General features: G+C 30.3%; 1 protein-coding gene and 1 long non-coding RNA gene across 5 annotated transcripts in view; one reads left to right on the top strand and one right to left on the bottom strand.

Moving 5' to 3' along the window:
- LOC146539865 (uncharacterized) overlaps nucleotides 1-24610 on the top strand; it is an 83910-nt gene that overhangs the window by 31100 nt on the left and 28200 nt on the right. The window contains exons 1-2 of one of the 3 annotated variants that reach the window (XM_085207467.1): nucleotides 19030-19152; nucleotides 19250-19315. The exons of 1 other annotated variant lie outside the window; for it this stretch is intronic. The gene's annotated coding sequence lies outside the window, so the exon portion shown is untranslated. Of the gene's footprint in view, nucleotides 1-18955; nucleotides 19316-24610 lie in introns of those variants that run through there. One more of the 3 variants, XM_085207466.1, reaches the window with a different exon arrangement.
- Nucleotides 10538-11920, bottom strand: LOC146539867 (uncharacterized). 2 transcript variants are annotated; one of them, XR_014879452.1, is made up of 2 exons: nucleotides 11686-11920; nucleotides 10538-10830 (listed from the first exon to the last, which is right to left on the bottom strand). It is a non-coding gene; the product is annotated as an uncharacterized LOC146539867 (long non-coding RNA). The 2 variants fall into 2 exon arrangements; XR_014879451.1 differs by having other exon boundaries at nucleotides 10538-10836.

Below are 24610 nucleotides of genomic sequence, written 5' to 3' on the forward strand. Positions count from 1 at the left end.
GCGATCTAATAAAGCGGATCATAATTAAAAATCTTATTTCCATTTCAGATAATCAACATGATTTAGTAGTTCACAAGCCACGACTGAACCCAAATTTTTGATAACAGCCTCGAGGACTTATTCGAAGGTGGTTTTACTGTCCATTTATTTATATAAAGTAATTTATATTAGAGGCCGTGGCGGCGCATTGGGGCACAAGTGAATGTTAACGCGGCAATTTACAGTTACTTGTGCCCCTGCGGAAATGAAGATATATAATATTCCATTTCCTCGAGCAGTAATCGAACCCATAACCTGTCGCGCACGCTTTTGCCACTCCGCCACGATTAGCCTCGAAAAACTCTCTCGGTTTTGAGAAAAAATATTAGATAAAATTAATAAAAAAACTTCCATATCTTCCAACAAATACCTATTGACCACAATTTTTTTACCCAAAATTTGAAAAGACCACAAGCAGACCCTGTACAAAACCTTAAAACAACCCACCACCATAAATTATTATTGTTATTACAATATTATAGTACATATAAGATCGTAAAACGAACGAAATATAGCTATGTTTGTGTATTGGGAAAGATAAGCTTAATATACAATACGGGCTTAGGTTTTCATCTCAGTGAAGTGTAGTAGAGTCGGCTATGAAAAGATTAATAGATATCCCGATTCGTGCCGAGAATCACTTGGCCCCAAAACCTACACTGTGATATGAGATCTTGACAGCTGTTATACAATCGATATGGGTTTTCAGGAAGCGCATTTTCTATTTTTGGGGATTGACTGTAGAATTTGAGCCAAATTTGAAAGATTAAAGTTGCACAATTTGTTGGTGTTGTGCTTTAACTTTGTATTGAATACATGAACGGCTTCGCCCGCTTGAATCTTAAAAAAAAAAAAAGTATTGTGTTATATAATTTTTTTGCTGACGCTATTTTTGTCATTTTGATTACCTATATATATTAGTTCAGTTATACATTGGATTGTCTATACATGTATAAATATGTTGATATTTGAAATGGGAATTACGGATAACCAGATTTACCAGAATTTCCAAATAAGGAAAAAAAATGACTCATTTCTCCGAGTGGCAATCGAACCCAGTACAACCGCGCTTACAATCAAATGTCGTAAATATTATTTATATAGGTATACATAGTCCAGCTCGTTTTCTTCAATAAACAGAATAAGGCTATGGCAGAAGTTGAAGTTTTAAAACTCAAACAGTAAATCGTAGCCAAAGTTTTTTATTAAAGCGCGACCAAACGCGAGTCCAGCGCGAAATTATCGTCCTGCTTCCATTACTTTTGCCGATATTGCTTTTTTGTTGATAAAAGTGAATGTTCATAAATATTAAGAAATAAATGCTTTTTAAGATTAAGTAATTAAAATGTTTTTGTCTTATGAAATGGATATTTATAGCGATATCAGTTTTGTTGATTTGCTACTTTCATTGTAATATTGTTGGTATTCGTGACTTTTAAATGAAAATATTTTATTTAAATTCCTTATGATTATTTTATTCACATTTTACAATATGTTTTGAATATTTATTGAATAAACTGTGGTTCCAAATAGAGTCTATTTAAAATAATTTAATTTTAAATTGTTACTTAAATGTTAACCTTTACTAAAGATGCCCATTCTCATTTGATGTTTGGGGACATTCACTCGGCTGGACCAGGAATCATCATGAAGATAATCAAATATTTCCCATTAGCAACGATTGCGTAATTTTATATAATTTATATGTAAATTTTGTTTTTATTTCATCGCTCTAAAATACTAAGAGCGGCGTTGAGATCCACCGCTCAACACGCAATGGCTCAAAACAAAAAACATATTATAATTATTTTGTAGAGAAAGTAACAAAAATCCATCTTATTGTTTAATTAAGCTTGTCCGTGCAAACTTTAAGTTATCTGAACATATTTTTTTCTTTTAGAAACTTTTTAATTGGGGCGAATTTTTAATTAGAAAAGTTGGCTTAAGTTTTTTCTTTCATGTTCATTTTTAACTTTTGTCAACGTTGACCTTTTAATCTTGATTCTTGATGTTAAAAAAATAATTAAAATAACCCACTTTTTACTGTTATAGTTTTTTTTTCTAAACAGTTATTTATTGTTTTAACTTTAGGCTGTTTATTGCTTACAGCAGAAACAAATATGGAAAGTGCAATTATTTTGAGATATTGCATGTTGAGTGGCGGAACTCAACGCCGTTGCATTTACAGGAAAATGAATAACTACAAGACTACAAGAAAATAAACTAAATAGATTTGTTAATCCAATAAAATTTCCCGAAATTTTCACGGGAACAGGAAATAAGCAGTAGTACTTATTTTACTATTACAGTCCAAGAAAACGAAATTATGAGTTAAAGATCGTTACTACCTATATAAAATTTCACAAACAAAGCTATAAACAAAAATCATTGAAAAATAGCACTTTACTTCTAAACTCAGTTTATCCAATAACATATATTATCACTAACATATATATTATACTTTAAAACTGAATGGTTTCTAAGCGCATTTATAAAAGAGAATTATTTATAATAGTGTTAGAGTTAGCGGCGATTAACGATGACGTTGTTTAACGCTAACGGTGCTCAGATATGGGTTTTATTACATAACATTCCATTATTATTATTTATTGCATAATATTCCAATGCGTGGACTGTTATGCGTGTAATATAATTTTAATTACGGGAAAGCCTGTTTTAGTGCCCTTCAAGGAGAGTACTTGATAAGTTTTAGCTTTCTACGCACAATAGTTTTGTTTGTGCGTTGTTAGTAGTAACTCAGTTTTTATGATTTACAATTTATTTTATTTATAAAATTATTAATTCAAATTACTGGGGAAATTATGTGCCTTAGTGCCCTAATGGGAACAAAACGTCATTGCACTAGGTTTCCAGGTTTCTTCTGCATATCTTGCTATGCGCGGGATATAGCGTTAAGCTAAAAAAAAATTAAAGCACAACAACTAATCTTAAGTCAGATATTTTCCATATGAGCAATATTTCTTAAGCTATGGGCATATTTTTTCCTTATAATTGAAATGTATTCTTATAAACACCACGTGGTCATCCCGATAAGCCTCAATGGCGAAAAACAAGAATTTTCTTAAAAATTCACAATATTTATAATCTATAATTTATTACTGAACTAAAAGATAACTATCTATACATATCAAGTCTAAGATAAAATGTTAATTTACACCAATACAATCTACATAATTGGTGATTTCAAAAACAACTCAATTTGCCTTAACGTGACTAAAACAAATTATTTTTTGCCGTTGCATATTCACACATCACAGATAATTCTGTGAATTTACGTGACTGCCTATATTATATAGTAAGTAAGTTTTTCTTCTTCGTAAATATAATTTTAAAGTAATGTTTGTTGAACATTTGTATAATAATGACAGGGTGTCAGTTTTAATTCAAATATCGATTAAATAACTCAATTATAATAGAAGGATTAGAATAGAGGAATACGACATAGAGGCCAGTCGTGGCGCACAAAGTATACTACAAAATCGACTGATATTTCCATTTCTTCGCTCTATTATCGAGGCAAAACGCGGCGTTGAGTTACGACACCTCCTCAAGTAGTGCTAATAATGTCTATGCTTCGTAGTAATACAGTCCACAAGTTAGCCAATTATCTCATAATTAACATACTGCATTGATAAAATTTACTAAAAATGAATAAAATGAATATAACTAAATGTTGATTACCTTATCTTGCATCTTAAAACCGTCTAGCTGTCACCACGTCAAATACATACAAATATGTAATACGATAATAACCAATTATAATAAACCAATAAATCTTCAATTAACACGTATTAGAAAATAAGATGTCACATTAAATTATTTTCCACAATTTCTTTACATTTAATCTATCTGTAAGTCGTTAAGCAGAATACGAACAAATCAATTATGGAATATATGCAAATATGTTGGTTGTAAAAAGTGAGTAGCGTCAATCATGCGTTTAATTTATTCGTCGCGATGCGTTTTTTTATTAGAAATAGTTCTATTTTTATTGGAATAGTTCTAACTTTTATATGAAATATTGAAATGGTCGAAGCTAATAAATCTATCAAATTGGATGCCATTATGACTTGCGTACTGGATTGAAGAAAAACTTAGTATGTGTGTATTAAGATATTCTAATGATGCAATGTGAATCTATTGTAGCACGATAGGGTCTGATTGTATAGTATAGATGATAAGTGTGGGTTCAATCTGTACTCCAAAAATAGTTTATAAAATAATCAAAATTAAATCAGCTTCACGCTGTCCACACACAGCAGGGTAGGCAGAGGGAACCTAGTGTCAAGACACTCCGTTCGACATTTTCTGCCGAATTCTGAAGGCATTGGGTGTTGAGTGGTAGAACTCAACGCCGTGCTTTGACTTGAAATCAGAGCGGAGAAATGGAAATAAAAACGTAAATAAGTATTTCCCTTCCTCGAGTGGGGATCGAACCCACAAACGTCGCATTACAGTCACACCCTTGTGCCTCCATATTACATTTAAAGTTAAATATTTCTTGTTTAACTTGTAAATACAAACAACAGTACAAATGATTATATAATGTTGCATTTTATTTTTCTTTTCTAAATTATTTTCCTTTGTGCATTCATGCGTAAATTTCATTTTTTCACATAAACTTCCTTATATAGGAAGATTGCGAAATACGATCGTAGAAAGCGATTGCTTCTTAGTTGCGCGTAACTAAATACTTTAATGATCAAAAGTATAGAATATAAATGTATGAAATTAAACGTATTAATAAATTAAATTCATAGAATAATTAATACAAATGAATAAGGAAACTTAGTTAAATGATTAAAAATGGATACTCAATTGGAGAATATAATTTACGAATTCGTGAAAAAAGCGATAAAGCTTGAGCTTTAGGCAGATTCTTTAGCTTTTTGTTTTGAGTGCCTGAAAATTATTGTTGTGAATTCAATTCTTCCTTGGAAAGGATAATATTTAAAATTATATTCGTTTCTTCGCTCTGGTTGCGGCGTTGAATTCCGCTTCTCAACACGTAATGTTTTTAAAATTGGGCAGAAACTGCAATATACAACTTAAATTACAATATATAGTAAAAATCAAACTAATCGCTGTCTGTACACGAGATTTATGAGAAAAACTGTTCTTGTTGGTATTTATCAAGCCCAAAACACTGATTGGGAAATTTTTGTATGTGCATTTGTGCACGCTAATCTAGGAAACCATTTAAGCGATTTAAATGCAATTTTCACTATTGTCTTTTGGCAAACTTTCCCAAACGTTTAGTATTTGTTGACGTTTAGTCAAACGGTTCACAAATAAAAATTTAGTAATTTCCTACAAAGATGAAGAAATATATTCATTTCGATGACGAAATCTATCATTTATCTCACGACATATGTTAACATATTTAAGTAGATAGATCTCTACAATGTAACAATTACAATCACGTACAATAACAGTTGAATTGTAAATTAAATTTCTCTTTCAATCGCCATATTCTTTTGAGATTAACATTAATAACTGATATGATACCGCTTTAATTGTATTTATGAAATCTCGTTTTCTTTTTTTTTGTCCTTTGTAATGTTTATATGCATCTGGTTAGAGACAGTGTTGCTTTAATTTCTTTTTTTTTGTTATGTTGAAAGAGAATATACTATTGGGATACTCCGTTCTGCATTTTAGGAGTAATGAAAATATATCTAAATATAAATAATGTGATAACAAGATATTTCCCCTCAATCGAATTTACTTGAGCTGATATCGAACCCACTACAGTCGTGGTTACATTAAGATGCCTTGCCGTTGCCGTGACGACTTATTCGACCATTTAATAAAAAAAAATCTTTGAGCAACAAAACGTTGCGTGTGTCAGAATTTATTTATTTCTATAATAAAAATATATCAATAATAACATATAATATATAATATTTATAAAAATATAAAGTATTAAATAATTTATATTATATAAAAATAATGTATCACTTGTTAGAATTTATTAATTTCTATAATAAAAATATATCAAAAATAATATAAAATCTATAATATAAAATATTTGTAAAAATATATAATATTTAAGTGTTTAATAATTTATAATGTATAAAAATAATCTATTACTGAAAAGTCATTTAAATTCTTATAACTGCTTTATATGGACGGGATAAGAGAAACAAATAATAAATTCAAAATAATATTTATTCAAATAGACTTTTATTATAAGCACTTTGAATTGTGGAATGAACATATGAACAAAAAGCTACTACCGGTTCGGAAAGCAGTTCTGCCGAGAAGAACCGGCAAGAAACTCAACAGTTGCTCTTTTCAAAATCAATGGTACAATTTATTACATTAACTAATAGCTATCGTCTATTACATTTAATAGACATTAATTCCATACATGTTTGTCCTCTAAATATTCTTGAATATATACCAATTTCATAATTCATAAACTAATTTATTATGTTTCCTAATTTATTATATTTCCCTTATTTAATAAATTCAGTAAATACATCATTATATATTTGATAATTAAATAAATAATAGAAATATTAAATAAAAGCACAAGATAATTTATGTTCAGTTAAATAATAGAAATAATAAGCAAAAGCACAATAATTTATCTGTAAATAGTCATTTTAAAAAAAAGAATCAATAGAAAGCAGCACTTACGTCTGTTCAGTCCGGCAGCTCGTCACAGGATGTCTTTACAAAGCACTGCACTTCGATTTATAAACTACCGACCTATGATGGTGGGGAACCACCATCATAAATTTAGTCAAAATACTTCTAATAAATTGTATTATTTTAAGATACTATCAAATTCATATTTTTTTTATTTTAGTATTATAATATTCTTAACGATAAAATTTAGAATAATGCAATAAATGTATAATTTTAAGATACTATCACGGCCATACTGACAGTACTTCGCTCCTCGAAGTACAAAACTTAATATTAAAACATAACAAAATAAGTAATATAATACAGTAAGTGATATAATACAGTAAGTGATATAATACAGTAAGTGATATAATACAGTAAGTGATATAACACAGTAAGTAAAATAACACAGTAAGTAAAATAACACAGTAAGTAAAATAACACAGTAAGTAAAATAACACAGTAAGTAAAATAACACAGTAAGTAAAATAACACAGTAAGTAAAATAACACAGTAAGTAAAATAACACAGTAAGTAAAATAACACAGTAAGTAAAATAACACAGTAAGTAACATAATATAGTAGGTAACATAACATAGTTAGTAATACATAGTTAATTGCTTTTACAGTTAATTGCTTTTACAGTTAATTGCTTTTACAGTTAATTGCTTTTACAGTTAATTGCTTTTACAGTTAATTGCTTTTACAGTTAATTGTTTTTACAGTTAATTGCTTTTACAGTTAATTGCTTTTACAGTTAATTGCTTTTACAGTTAATTGCTTTTACAGTTAATTGCTTTTACAGTTAATTGCTTTTACATATTAAATCTATACAATAATTCTTAAACATAACTTACTACTATTAACAATTCTTAAACATTAATCGCTGCCGCCAGACCTCTCACATTAGGTTGACAAGACAACGAACAACTCGCAACTGTTCTATCTCTCACATTAGATGAACATGTTAGCGATCCTCTTATTGTCATACCTCTCACATTAGGTTGACATAACTCGCAACTGTTCTATCTCTCACATTAGATGAACATGTTAGCGATACTCTTTTCTTACTATCTCACCTCTCACATTAGGTAGATAAGTTAAGAAATCACTCTTGCTGTTGCCCCATCTCTCACATTAGATGGACAATCTAGCAATATCCTCGTGTCCATCTTTCACATTAGATGAACAAATACCATAAGATTAATAAGCAAATTAGGAAGCAATTAACACATATTACAAATACCAAAAATATTAATGAAAAGAAAACACTTAAAACATTTTCACAGTAAATTAGTAATATCATAAAAGACAACATTAACAAAAGGAAATTAACATAAAACATTATATTCACAATAAATAACAAATATAACAGACAACATTAATAAATAGGAACTAACATATAAAACATTATATTCTCAATAAATAACAAATATCATAATAGACAACATTAATAAATAAAAACTAATATAAAACAGTATATTCACAATAAATAACATAACAGACAACATTAATAAATAGAAAGTAACATATACAACATTATATTCACAATAAATAACAAATATAACAGACAATAAAAGAAAACGACTACCTAAGGACTTTAAATTTTAATGGACCCTTAATTTTGTAACTCAGTTTATCACGACGTCTATGGTCTTGGTTTACATAAATTAAATTGCCTGGTAGCTAGCTCGCGATCGGCTCTTAAATCAATACTGGACCCTAAGATACTAACATCGTTTAAACGAACTTGTATACAGTTTGTAGCACAGTATGTTGGTATTTAGACCTTTAAGTAAGTAAATCGGAGCAAAACCCATTGATTTTTGGACAGTGATATTAATAGACTCTTGGACCTTCCACAAACCGCTTGGCCAGTCTGACTAACCATTACAGGTAGTATTCGACAAATTGATAAGTGTCGCAACATACCGCTCTACCTGACCATTTCCTGTTGGGTACCGGTCGATATAATATGATGCTCAACTTGTAATTCCGTTAACAGTGATCAACTTAGAGAGAACTAAAGTTAGTGCCTCTATCCGTTATTTCTTAACAAATAGAAATATTCTCCGAGACCAGAATTGTTCACGAAGCTTATGTAAAAGCTTCTCAAATCCTACATGACAATTGTTGTCATGATAAAGTTGAAAAAGACTAAATTTAGATCCTTTGGTACATACAATTTGGCTCACTAGATTTAATTTTATAAAACAATAAATGGTTCGCTAAGAGATATTTTTTATCAAGGGCACCTTGAGTCAGCTTGACTAAATGCTGAATTTCTGGATTATTTTGTTGATCAATTTCTAACCAAGATGATGATTCAGTAATTAAATTATCATTTAAGAATTCAGTAGTTACTGGAAAGCAGAGAATTTTAAAGATGAAAATATTACTTGGGGTATTTTGATGGGTAATTTTAGCAAAGATTAACTGAAACAGGAGTCCCAACAGGGTTGCGACTAAGGAAATCAACGTGTCCAATATTTTTTTTTTGCCCTTTTATATACAATATTAAATTCAAAATCCTGCATAAAGGTCTAATAACGGGCTACACGAGGAGATAAAATTTCAATCTGTACCGATTTAAAATTTGATATCTAAAAGGTATATCCTAAATTGTTTTAAAAGGTTATAAATAGCTAAAGTTTCTAGGTCATACGAACAATATCTAGATTCTGTAAGAAATGTTCTTTTACTAAAATAAGCTATAACTGATTTCACATTACCTACTATTTTCACTAAACCTGCTGCATAGCCTATTGAACTAGCGTCAGTTTAAAGCTCTGCAAGTAGGTAATTTTAGGTCAAATACAGTTAACAGGTTTAGATTGTCCTGTTCAGGCTCCCGATTGAATTTGAAATTATTATTTTTTTTAGTTAAATTCTTGAGACTTAACTAAGCAACTAAAATAACTAACCAACCCAAGAAACTGGCGCACCTGCTTGACATTTTGTGCTGGAAAATTGACCTTTGCTTCACTAGGTCTTACACCTTATGATATGTGTCCTCCGAGATATTCAATATTGTCAACAAAGAAAAAAAAATACATACAACAATAAAAAGAAATACATTTCGCCAAATTAATAGAAAACCCTGCAGAACAAAGAGCATCAACTGTTTTTTTTTCTAAATAGTCTAGTCCTTCGTCGATTGTGGAAAAATGGGATACTGATGTCATCAATGTATACTAAAATATTTTTTTAAGTATTGTCCTTTGCTTTTGTCCTTTCTTTGCCTTTGTGATAGATCTTTGATGTTAGATCAGATAACTCTTGTTACCGAATTATTCAAATTCGCCTATATTTTCGATAGGTTTTCCAATTAAACGACAACAAGTTGAGTCCGAGTTGTATTAAATTTCTACCTATAAGGAGGTCATACTGAAAATCAATATCTCCAACTTCATGTATATAGAGTTCTAAATTCACATTATTAAACTTAACACGAAACGGTAATTATTGTAAATACATGTAAATTAATAATCCCTATTCCTTTTAAATATAAGGATAAAGGAATTAGGCGACACCCCAGTCTCTTGGCTACCGATTCTTTTTTTTTAAGTCACAATTTGCCCAGGTATCTATCAGGGAATTAAGTAATAAACCATTAATAGAAACTGGTGTGAGGCATAATTCAGTTTTCCTAAAATAAATACCAACAACAAAAATATATATATATATATATATATATTTCCAACATTGAACTGTATATGTCCAATTTGGTTACAAAAAAAAATAATTTTCTATCCATGACAAACTTATTGCCATTTTGTCATCAACATCACTTATGCCTCCACAGTTCAAGGTCCATTAGTGTAAAGGTTACTTTAGTGTTGCGTAGGCGGCAATAATGTCTGGACGCAGATTATCCCAAGATCTGCCTTCCGAAGGCTCCCATGACTCAAATCAAAGTAAATCAGAGCCCTTAAGGGCCTTACCGGCTTTAGCTGCTGTTTGAATATTGCTCCAGTTAATTCTTTAGCGAGGACCTCCACACTGTTGCACTAGCTGGCGGCTCCGTAGTCGTTGTGTTCAGGGTCAAACATTGGTATTGCGATGTCATCATTCTTTTGATGGGTAGCGGTAACGACATCACGGAGAAGACCACTTATTGCTTCAGCATCCATTCTGAAACTTGTACAAATAGGTGTTAACAATTATGGCTATACGATCCCACTTCTGATGTCAGAATTTATTTATTTCTATAATAAAAATATATCAATAATAACATATAATATATAATATTTATAAAAATATAAAGTATTAAATAATTTATATTATATAAAAATAATGTATCACTTGTTAGAATTTATTAATTTCTATAATAAAAATATATCAAAAATAATATAAAATCTATAATATAAAATATTTGTAAAAATATATAATATTTAAGTGTTTAATAATTTATAATGTATAAAAATAATCTATTACTGAAAAGTCATTTAAATTCTTATAACTGCTTTATATGGACGGGATAAGAGAAACAAATAATAAATTCAAAATAATATTTATTCAAATAGACTTTTATTATAAGCACTTTGAATTGTGGAATGAACATATGAACAAAAAGCTACTACCGGTTCGGAAAGCAGTTCTGCCGAGAAGAACCGGCAAGAAACTCAACAGTTGCTCTTTTCAAAATCAATGGTACAATTTATTACATTAACTAATAGCTATCGTCTATTACATTTAATAGACATTAATTCCATACATGTTTGTCCTCTAAATATTCTTGAATATATACCAATTTCATAATTCATAAACTAATTTATTATGTTTCCTAATTTATTATATTTCCCTTATTTAATAAATTCAGTAAATACATCATTATATATTTGATAATTAAATAAATAATAGAAATATTAAATAAAAGCACAAGATAATTTATGTTCAGTTAAATAATAGAAATAATAAGCAAAAGCACAATAATTTATCTGTAAATAGTCATTTTAAAAAAAAGAATCAATAGAAAGCAGCACTTACGTCTGTTCAGTCCGGCAGCTCGTCACAGGATGTCTTTACAAAGCACTGCACTTCGATTTATAAACTACCGACCTATGATGGTGGGGAACCACCATCATAAATTTAGTCAAAATACTTCTAATAAATTGTATTATTTTAAGATACTATCAAATTCATATTTTTTTTATTTTAGTATTATAATATTCTTAACGATAAAATTTAGAATAATGCAATAAATGTATAATTTTAAGATACTATCACGTGCGTGTGGATTCAAAGGTCATTGAAAGCGTATCATATTTACCGCTTAGTGCACTTTACTCTGTATCTAATAGAATTTTCAATAAAATATATATATTTTATCATATTCCTTTGAATATTTTGTTAAATCTACGCCAGTTCTTTTTTTCTAAATTTTGGGACTTACTACATTCCTTAATTTTTTATGTTGTTATCAAATATGACGGTAAAAAACAAAGAATTTTCTAATTAATTAAACAAAATGCTATAAATTATATTGCAAAATGCAAAAGGCTATCGTGGCACAGTGGGACAGTTTAATTGTAAATGCGGTTGTTGCGGGTATGATTCCTTTTATGGGCAATGTATAATTTTCATTTCTCTACTTAACAATGTAGCGCGGGGTCGAGTCCCGCTAATCCATCAAGCAATGTTTCAAATTGGGTTCGAAAATAAAGAACAGAGTATTTTAACACTATATTCTCTCAACCTTCGGTAGGTTGAACAAATACAACTAAAGAAGAAAACAAACAACAATAAAAAATATATAAACACGGAACCCTAAAAACGCCAAAAACTCTCACTTTCACATATCAATATCACAGAAAATAATATAAAATTACAAAAAAAATATTCTCCTCCCAACTTTTTATTAACATTGTAATTACATTATGTAAACATTACAAAGCTATTTTGAAGCAAGTCATTTCCTCATACAAGAGTCTATTGGGAACCGTCAATCATGTAAAAAAACACGAATCACGTATAGAGATGTTCTCTATACAAATTTACTGGATTCCAGAGTCGTTTATCATCGTTATGTGCATTATATGCATCTTTCATAATGTTTTTAACTGCATTTTATATTTATTTTTGCATAACTTGTTTTTTAGACGGAGAGAATTTTGTAAAAGGTCGGTTCTCTTTAACGTTGGTGCAAAATATTGGGAAGAAAGAATAGAGTGGGAATCGAACCTGTCGCGCTTACATGTTTGTTCATAACATTTCTCAACATCTTATAATTTTCTCACCAAACTGAAAGTTTATTTTAATTTAATACTAATAAGGTAGCTTCCGCTAATTAATTCTCATATAGACTTACTGGACTCTACAAATATAGTAGAGCCTGATATAATAAAGGCTGGAAAGGCATTTGATGAAAGTTAACTGATATAGATACCATTTTGGTACGATTCATGTCGTTTTGTAAAACTGCCTTTAACTTTTTCAATTTTAGGCATTTCTTGTATTTTATGGTATCTATTACCTTCATGTCACTCACTTATTACGTGTTTAGTGGCGTAACTCAACTCTGCGCAATTTAATAATAAAATTTTATAACCAAAATAAGTAAAGAAATTGAAAAAGAGACCAAAACAAAGATTGTAATAATTTTCTTTTTTTTCGGGTTTTTTTAATCTTAAACTGTAACCCGTACATAGCAAGTTAGGCATGGGGAACCTGGTAACCTATTTAGGGTATCCGCGTATAATAAACACTGTAATACCAGAGCTATTCTACAAACATTAAGCAAGTATTACATACCCTTCATCTAACATTACATATTGCCTGCAATAATTAATAGCGGTACTAAAATTTAATATACTATTCGTTTTCGTAACTACGAGTATAACAACACGGCCGTTACAAATTCCTATTACAATGTTTTGAAATATTCTAGTTCATTGAATAGCCGGAACCAAAATCGACATGGATATGTTTTTTTTTATATTCACGCAACTGGTGGCTTTTTGTTAAGGAGGAGGAGTGTAAGACTGAAAACCCTATGTTTGTAGGTTTGATTCCCACTTGAGGATTAAATATTTAATATTTTCATTTCTTTGCTCTGGTATTCTAGTAGCGAGGCAAAGCGCGGCTTTGAATTCTGCCACTTAACACGCATTGCCTCCAGAATTTGATATAAAGTGCAGAATGGAAGCGTCTTAATATGAGGTTCCCAGGTTCCCTCTTGCTATGTGCGGGATACTGCGTGAACCTAAAAAAAATGCACTAATCAGACGTACAACTATCGCGTGCAAAATTTCTACTTCCCAAATGTGCCACGACAGTATAAATTTAGCTCTATTGTACCAAATCACGAGTTTTTTCATGTCGTGCGTGTACCATTTTTCCGGTTCAAATCATTAGCTCCAATTATATCGATTAAATTATCGTTAGCTCTTAGGAAAAGGATTTTGTCAAAATCGTTAATGTTATAGAGTCCTATTTTATGTGGTTTATAATATGTTTTACCTAACTTCGTAAGTAAGAAGGTAATGTGTTTGTAGAGTATTCATGTATACTTGTATATGTATTTATACATATAGGTTTGCAATTATATTATACAGACAGTTCAATTTTATGTATAGATAATTAGAGCAAGAAAGGAGCCGCGTGAGGCCGATCAGAATCAGTCGCCGGATATAAAGGCTGACAAATTCAACCGATATTTCTGCCTTGTTACTCGTCTATAGATTTCCTTCATTATTATATTGTGAATTAAATTAAAATTGCGTTAAATAGTAGTAGTATAAACAGAGAAAACCTAGTGTCAAGGCACTACGTTCTATTTTCTAAGCTTAAATAAAGCTCCTTCTTTATAAAAAAAAACATTTTCTTTGCCTTGATGGCAAATTAAGGCATTATGCCTCCAGAATTAGGTGGACGGAGTGTCTTTACACTATGATCTCTCTGCCTACATGCGGAATAAAGCGTGAAGCTGAAAAAAAATGCTTTTGTTTATAGATTGATGTGCATCATCAATTGACAATTAACTTTAATTCATTCAAATTCCAATAAAACAATTCCACATTTCCTTTTTTCGATTTCAAAAACGTATATCACAATTTGAATAACTTTTTAAATTTTAATACAGTTTCGAATTTTCCAATTATGTTTTATAATTGTATTTTTTTTTCTGTGCAATATTCTACTTTTATAAAACCAAATAAATGCAATAAAATAAAATATATATTTTTTACATATGACAGAACGGCTGAAAAAAATAAAATTAAAGCTTGTCATTCTTCACGTTGCGTTCAAAAAGAGACGTTATCTTTTATATTATTTTATTCAATACTTTACCTACAGTATCTAACGTAATAAAAACAAAATCTATTCTAAGATTAAATAAAAAAAACATTTTTCATATAAAAAACAACAAGAAATTTATTTTAAGCATGTCTCTATAGGTACCGCTAGCGGTCCCAAATAGGTCAGTCAGTACCAACGGTTAATGACTTACGAGTTACATAAAGTATAAGAATCTTCGATCTTGCCAAAGTAATTTTCAAAAGAAACACATTTCGCTAATCCGACAACTGAAGCGGAAAATTACTTAAAAATGACTGACTGACTCTAAATACAAAGGTATAAGGTTCAATTTACTGTTGTAATAATATAATTGCAATATAACATTTTTAGTGATTAAGCTTTTTTTTGGTTTTAGTAATAATTGCGACGGTAAAATTCTTCTAATGTTATAAATATACAATAATTGGTTTAAAGAAATAAGTTTAAAAGGTAGTTTAGAATAGATAGTGATAAAAGTAAATTGTTTGAATATTTTGCTATATATAAATTCAGATTTCAATTCTGGCCGTCGTTGCGCAGTCGAGCAGTAAGCACGATGGTTTTAGGTTCTAGCCGAATGAATTAATTAGTTTAATTTCTTGACATTTTGACAGAAGAAGAAGCGAGGCGCGCCAGAACTTAACGGAAAGTAGAGACTTAACTACATATTTTGACACTAAGCTCTCTTTGTCCACCCTAGTATTATACAGGACACAACGTGAACCTAAAAAAGGAATAATACATCACTATGTGTTCCTTATCTATCACGCATAAATACTTTAACACAAAAACTAGAACATAAATGCAAGGAAGGCACTATAAACACTACTTTACAAGTCTACTTTAAACGAGTCGCGTAATACCGTTAAAAATCCGTAATGTTTCCCATTTAGAGCTTGTGGGAAGTAATTAATCTTTACATCAACTAACTGTTTTAGTAAAACGGTTCCCCCATACACCGGCATGGTTAAAATTAACATGACTTGTAAGCATTAGTTAGTTTTTATACGATAAGTTTATTTAAATATGTGAAAAGAGCAGTCACTTGAATAATTAATATTTTTTTTTGTATTTTACCTAATACAATAATATAAAAAAATACAGTCGAATTGATAACCTCCTTCTTTTTGAAGTCGGTTAAAAAATACAAAACCATCGTAGCGCAATGGCAGAGCGTATGACTTTAGACGCGACTGTTCTTGTATCGATTCCCACTGGTGGGTATGGATTATTTTCATTTTTTTCATTTCCTCCTTCTGGTAACACCATTTAGTGTGGCGTTTACTTCCGCCATTCAAAACTCAATGTTACGAAATTTGGGCGGTACTTGGGGAACGAAGAATGTTAACGTTAGGTTCCCTTTGCCTACCTTATATGCGTGATACTACATTTATAAACAATATAGATATACTTTAAAAAGAATTTTATCAGGCAATTAAATATGTGTATATTTAGAACATATAAGGACATACAATCATAGAAGTAGAATATTATTAAACTTTTAATATACTTTATATGAGAATTCATACAAACGGGTCCTCACGACGCGATATTCAAATTAAGATTTGAGATGAAACAGTTGCTATGGATGAACTTATCCACGGAAAGCGTAAATATATAATGCTATAATAGTTTTAAAATCCATTTAATATTAAAAAAAATACTTTTGCTAAATAACTTTAATGTTACGGGTATAAAATTTACAATTATTGGTATAAAATTGAATACAAATTAAACTAATTTCGTCATCTTGCTTGATTGAATGTGAGTAATGACTTCCAATAGACACTGGACTCTTCTACCACTTCAAAAATATATTATAGATCACTATTTTCTGTTTATTTCGCCTTATAAAATAATCGAAATATAAATCAGCTTCACGCTGTATCCTGCACACAGCAGGGTTAACAGAGGAGACTTAGTGTTTAGATGCCACATTTTTCACAGAATTTTAGAGACATTACATGTTAAGTGGCGGAACTTAACGCCGCGCGTTGCCTAGACACCAGCGCGAAGAAATGAAATAATTAAATATTTAATTTCCTCAAGCGAGAAGCGAATCCACAACCTTTCGCATTTTCAGTCACATATTTCTGACCCTGCGCCACGACTGACCTCAATATCGCATCTGACTACTAAATATTTTCAAACCTTCAGTGGACACCATCCGATCCGAGTTTACTTTTACCGCCGTACATAAACAGAAACAATGAGTTCATTCTGAGAACAATTTACATTTAGTGCCTCCACAGTGCACGCTCGTGTTTATTACGTTCTTTAAACAATGTTATTTCTTCTATTAAGTAACTTTTAGATATATTTTTTTTCATCAGCTTCATGCTGTATCCCGCACCACAGCAGGGTAGGCAGAGGGAACCTAGTTCCCCATATTTTTTCTAAGGTACTTTAATTTTTGATTCTGTTAAGTAATAATAGGAATATGTTACGTTCGACTGATAAAGGCTTCTTTGATATTTTTTAAAATGTTATAAATATAACAAATAGATGATTTTCCTTTAGACTTTAGATTTCGACGGAGAGTGGGAAACAGACGTGATTAAATGGGAACAAAGTGTCTGAACACTAGGTTACCAGGTTCCCTCTGCCTACCTTGCTATGTACGGATTACAGCATAAAGCTAATTATAACTCTTAGTTTTTTTTTAAATATAGACAGAGATTTATAGTACTAGATATACAATGAGGCCATAATGGAGCAACGGCACAGTGACAGTAAGTTCGGCGGTTGTGAGTTCGATTCGCACGCGGAGAAATTAATTAATTCTTTCCTTGCTCTGGTAACAAGGCAATCGAGTTCCGCCACTCTATATGAAATATGTCGAAAGTTAAGTGGAGAGCTTGAGAGTGTATAGACACTAGATTATTTCTGCTTACCCTACGATTTCTACAAGCACAAAAATTATACAAGCATATTAACATTTGCTATGATATGAAAATATAAGATCCTGTTCATCATAATTATAATTATAATATCAAAAATACAAAAGTTACCACTTAATAAAACAAAAAAATAACACCAAAAAAAGGAATCTGTGTCACAAAAAAAAATAGATAAAACGATAAAAAAAAAATAATAACTTATAAGATTTGAAATTTTCATATATGTACATTCACAACTTCCTTAATTTGCGTAACCATTGTTGTAATTTCATAACCGAAATTCTTATCTAACTCGATTTGGAGTAGAATATCTTTGTTTCACACTAATTTTGTATAGCGTTGTGTAATATCAGTCATATCTGTGCAAAGCTGTGCATTCCTATCCGTAGCACAACCAGATTACTTCCTTTTTGATAAACCTTTTAATCTTATTAGATTTTTGATGTACATGTCGTTTGTTGAAGCCGTCGCTGAGCGTGTAAACTACTGTCGGGGGTTCGATTTCCATTCGAGAAAATGAATTTGCTTAATTTCCTCACTTCGCCAAAACGACAAAACACGGTCGTTTAATAAGAAGTTTAAAAAAGTCATGATAGAGGCCAGTCGTGGCGAAGTGGCTCAAATGTGCGAATGTAAACACGATAGGTTGGTGAGTTCAATTCCCACTCATGGAAAATAAATATTTAATCTTGATTTTAAATTTAATTTTGATGAAATTGGCAGAACTCAACGCCGCGGTTTGCCTCGATACCAGAACAAAGAAATGGAAATATAAACGTAACACGACGTTGCAGTCACACATTTGTGCTGCTGCGCCACGATGGTCTCTCAACAACAAAGTGGGATAACCAAAATATATTCTCTATTACATACAAAATTTAAATAAAAATTCTAATTAATGTTAAAAAAACTACGAAATCACCAAATTAGTAACTCATTAAAATCCGTAAAAAAAAAAAACAAAACAAAACTCTAATCTCGTGTACCGACATTATTTGAACTTGCACTTTCAAATCGTAATGAATGAGCGGTCAAATGACTTTCTCCGTTCAACCATTGAGTACCCTATCTAATAGAGCTTCTTCTGTTATTTCTTATTTAATTTTGTTCGCGATTGTACTGTACTGTATAGTGTCTCTCTGATCATTTACGTTCTAACATGAGACGGTGTCAGCCGTATTTAGCGTTAACTTACGATTAATATTAAAAAATATTTTACGATTTATATTTCCGTAACTAGAGTTGACTTACGGATTATAGAAGTGATTTGAAATACGTTAGTTTTGCGCGGCAAAACTTTTACGGAATTTTCTATTGAAACGAATTTTTTTTGTTGTTATTATTATTTTTTTTTATATATATATTTCGATAAGTTATCAGTTTGTGTTGTTGACTTCTTGGCCGTTTTTGGGATAATGGAGTGTCATTAGCGGAAAAAGGTGAGTTCTTTCTTAATAACGACTGTTTTTCCTTCTTCCTAATGACTGGCTTTAGAAGTAAAGTATGGATGTATAGAAATAATCAATCTTCTTTGGTCGTTCGGCTTTTTGTTTGCCGGTTTTTAATTTGAAAGGATGATTTTTAAGATTTTTTTGTTGTGTGATGTTGTTTGGAATTTAAATCAGTTTGTTAGAATTTATTTTAGAATTTTATACTTTTTTTTTTCATATGTCTGTTTCCTCAGAGAATAACTACTTTAGTAATATTTTAGAAAATCTGACACACTTTGGATTATGCACGCACCAGGCTCGATAAGGCTGTTAAAGTAGGCCAACAAAAATAATATATTATTAACAAATATAATCGCTATGTAATTTTATTTATTTTTTTCATATTTTTTCTTTATTTAGTTAATATTATTATTTCATATGAACACACCATAGTATCAATTACTTTTTCCTTTTTTTAATTATATTTGTTTCACATATAACCCTTTAAAAGAAGCCACCCAAGTAAAAAACAAGTGTGATTTTTTTTTTTAATACATAAATACTAAGAACTTGTTAGGTTTCTAGTCTCATAATGTTATTTATCTTATGTAAGCTATTACAAGATCTATCTGGCTGCGGATATTACCTGTATTAGTTACAACAAACCACTTCTAACCACACATTATTAATATAAGTGTTAAATTAATAATAGTGGTTTAAAATTCTATTACTAATGTGAGCCCTTGTGGTACAGCGGCCCAAGTAACACGACAGCCTTAGGTTAGTAGTAGGTTCGATGCCTCTAGAAGAAAATTATAGAGTACTATTTTATATAATATATTTTCTAAAAGGTATTAGATATGTATTTTATAATTGTTTCAACAATCGGTTTATCAATAGAAAGTAAAATTAAGTCCATAATATTCTTATAGAGACTGTCGTGGTGCAGGGCCACATGGGTGTGGGTTCGATCCCCATTCTGAGTATTTATTCTAATATTTTTATTTCTTTGCTCTGGCACCAAAACAAAAATCCGGACGTTAACTACCGCCTCTCAAAACGCAAAACCTCGAAAAATTCGGTGAAAAGTGATCACGGAATGTCTTAACTCTAGGTTCCCTCTGCCTACCCTGCTAAATGCGGGATATAGCGTGAAGCTAAACATTCTTAAAAAAGTTTGTTGACTCACTTACAATTAGCTTCACGCTGTATCCCGCACACAGTAGAGGGAACCTAGTGTTAAAACACTTCGTTCCCTACATTCTTATAACAACATGATTTACACAAATGTAAAATGTAAGTAATTAAAAAAAGGGAAGCTATAAAACTGAGAACTCTTTCAGTAACATTACTTTGAATGGCTTATTTACAACCACTGAAGGGTTCTCCTTGCCCTACTTCCCTACAAATACCGTACTGTAAAGTGATTAAATACTTTTACTTTATATGGCAACACTGTTTATTTAAATCTTAACTTACTTAGCTTTATAAGGTATTAAATTAAATAATATCTGTAATATGTTGATTGTTTGACAATTTTAAAAAGTTGTTATAGCCTTACCCTATTTTTTAAGTTACGTTTTAAAAATTCTTTCGTTGGGGTGCGGAACGATAAGAAACAATCGATTTTGTGGGTTTTTTTTGTTAAATTCCATATACCCTTATAAGGTAAATTTAGAAATAGTTAAAAATAACCTATTGACATTATGTCACTTTTACTAGGTATACTGGATTTTGGAACCCAAAGCCACAATCAAGAAAATAAAGAAATGATTAATTAATTGGCTCTATACTCCTCTTTTCGCCTATTTGTAACACATGCGGAGACGGAGTATTTTAACACTAGGCTCCCTTCTCTGTCTACCCTGCGATATACATGAAAAACAATAACAATAACATTACGATTTTAAATAGAAAACTATTTTTTAAAATAAATTACTAAATTCGATATGGATAAATATTTCAATGAAATAAATACGTTTCCTAATGAAACACAATAACCTATACTTGTTCATTGCAGTACATTTTGAAACTATCGCATTGCTTTTAAAAGTAAATCGACAATTCGAACGTAATCTATACTAATGTAATATCGAAATTCATTCTATCTGTTGAAGTTATTTATTTTTTTTTCTTTTTGCTTAAAACACTCCGTTCTCCATTAACCACAGAATTTTATGGGCCTTACCTCGTTACCAGTATGACAAAACTTTTATTTACTCGAGTGGGAACAACCTTTACATTTACACTCTTGTGTCCACGCTGTCAATTCAGGTGCATAGGCTGCCCTTATTTTCAATTTAAATAATTTCATTAAAAATAATCAAAATTTTCAAATGAGAGGAGTAAAATGAAGAGTTGTTAGTGTAACGGCAGTGTCTGACTATAAAAGGGGTAGCTGTCAGTTTGATTCCTATTCGAAGCATTTGTTTTCATTGCTTCGCTCTATTAACAAAACGTTTTTAAAAAAATATATTTCCTTGCTCATTTGGTAAAAGTGGAGAAAGGAGTCGTAACCTAAGGCTATAATATAAAAATAAGTTTAAGCGAGCAAAGCCGCGTTAGTCTCTAGTAAAAATATAAATATAGACAAACTCTATTGAAAGTAAAGAAGTGATTATAATAATCTAACTATGCAGATCACCTTACATAAGAGACCATTGACCAAAGCTGTGCATCCACCGTGAAGTAGATGTTCATATTACGTCCCTTAATATGTAAATGAAAGTAAAAGGTGTACTATATATATTATTTTATATGTATATGGTAAAATTAGAAAGTGCTTACATAGTTTTTTTTATGTTTAAGTTAATTAAGTATTTTTTTAAATATAAAATAGAAAATTTTATAATTTTTATGGTATCTGCATATACGGTGTGGTTCCACCACTCAACACGCAAAGCATCCAGAATTCGGCGGAAAGTGAAAATCGAAAATCATTTAATGAAACCGGAAATAATTAACTCTTAGTTTGAAACAAAGTAAATAATTGAAACTATTAATATAGATTAGAAACTGCTTTAAGATCACCGTGGTACCGACTTATATCCACACCGGAGAATGATTAAATTTGTATTATTTTTTTTTCTATCACAGCGTTGAGCTCCGTTACATAACACAATGTCTTAAAATCGGCCTAATATTGTAGAACGAAAAAAATAAACTTAATCTCCACTAGATATATGCAAACATTTCTTAAGTACGTCAACCAGTATTATGTTGTCAGTGGAACATAAAGTAAATTTTACGAGCGATTTCGACCTACTTTAGTTCTTGACTAACGGATAGATATTTAAACATTTCTTAAACTTAAACGCGATGTCTTTTCTGGGTTCGATTCCCATTTGGACAAATTAAATATATTTATTTCTTACATAGGTGTTAGGACAAAATTAAGTTTACTGAGATAAAAATATAAATAATAATTTACGTAATCTATGACATAATATAATTTACTTTGTTATAAATTCATAATAATATATTTAATTTTTGTGTCAAATTAATTATGTTTTATATAATACAAAACATAAATTGACCTGAATTAATATTGGTGTTAAAATATATGTTCGTATTATGAAAGGAACTATAACAAAAGATAGAACTTTAAGTATTTTTTCCTAATTTTGTTTTATGTGCATCTTCATATATTTTATTTGTACTTTTATAAACACTGTTTGCTGATTGGCGGAACCTAACGCCGTATTTTGAACCCCCAACTTAATCAAAAACTTATCATGAAGAGACCTTTTTTATATTATTTTATTATGTATTCTAAATTATTAATTAAAATAATAATCCCTAACATCAATTTAGCTATAAAATATTATAACTTTTTATTATTATTTTGTGATTGTTAATAAAATTATAATTTATAACTTAAATATACAGTAAAATCAAGTGAAACTTGGCCTTGACTAAGTGGGGAAATATTTACCCAATGTAATTAAACTTTCAACATAATTAACTTAATGGTATAAAGTTTTAATACTTAATCGTATAGGAAAATAAAATGTTTATTAGTTACTAGAAAGCACAAGTTAACCATACTTACAAAAACATTTTTTTTATAGATATTTATAAATATTTTTTAAAATCTTAAGCAAAATTACAGTAAATGTTGAAAAATCTAACTATGCTTTTCTATTTTTTTTAATGTACATATTAAAAGGTATTATTTATTACGAAAGAACAACAAAATCGTTAAATACAGAACAGGTTAACGCCATTTAAACACTAATAGAAATCCCTGAGCAGAGCTGAAAACTCATCATATAACTAACGTAAAACCCAATATCCACACTAAATACGTACTAATTGACAGTAAAAATAGTAAAATTTCAATCAAAGCTTAATTTAAATATTCTATTTAATAACAATGCTATCGACATAGCCCAAAGGATTAGCAGGCTGAAGTGGCAATGGGCTAGTCACATTTGCCCCAGAACCGACGACCGTTGGGGTAAGCGCGTTCTAGAGTGGAGACCACGGCTCGGCAAGCGTAATGTAGGACGTCCTCCAGCTAGATGGAGTGACGATATTAGGAAAGTGGTGGGCAACGGCTGGATCCGAGGAGCCGAAGATCGAGCTCAGTGGCGTGCCATTGGAGAGGCCTATGTCCACCAGTGGATGAGGACAGGCTGATGATGATGATGATGATGAATAACAATACATTTTCACCACAAAGAGAAATGCTAAAATTGTTAATTTATATTAAAAAATAATGGAACCAATTACGTAAATCTGAATCGATTTATATAATCGATTGTGAGACGCACGCGACGCCATCGGATGTAGAAATGCACATTTTATTAATATATCACGATCGTGAAAGTATGACAATAACGTTATCGATATTGAATCGTTGAGATTGAAAGTTTAAGTGTGCTATAATAAAATATTATTCTAATAAAATATACTCGTTTTTATGGTTTTAGATATTAAATAAATTTATGTATTAAATGTTTAATAATTTTGTGAAGTAATGGAATGGTTATTGGATGGTATGTTTTAAAATTGCCCCTCTGCCTATATGACTCGTGTTATATATGCGGATTGTTTTTTTTTTATTTCAAGAAAACTACCTTTACTTTAACTTTTTCAAATTCAAATTCTAAATATTCTTTATTCAAATAGGCAATTACTATAAGCACTTTTGAATCGTCGAATGAACATATGAACAAAAAGCTACCACCGGTTCGGAAGGCAGTTCTGCTGAGAAGAGCCGGCAAGAAACTCAACAGTTGCTCTTTTCAAAATCAATGGTACAATCTATTACATTAGTTGGCAGCTAGCCTGCATTACATT

The sequence above is a fragment of the Heliconius melpomene genome, chromosome 3 (assembly GCF_056956725.1).
Source record: "Heliconius melpomene rosina isolate 202511_hmr_F chromosome 3, ASM5695672v1, whole genome shotgun sequence".
NCBI lineage: Eukaryota > Metazoa > Arthropoda > Insecta > Lepidoptera > Nymphalidae > Heliconius > Heliconius melpomene.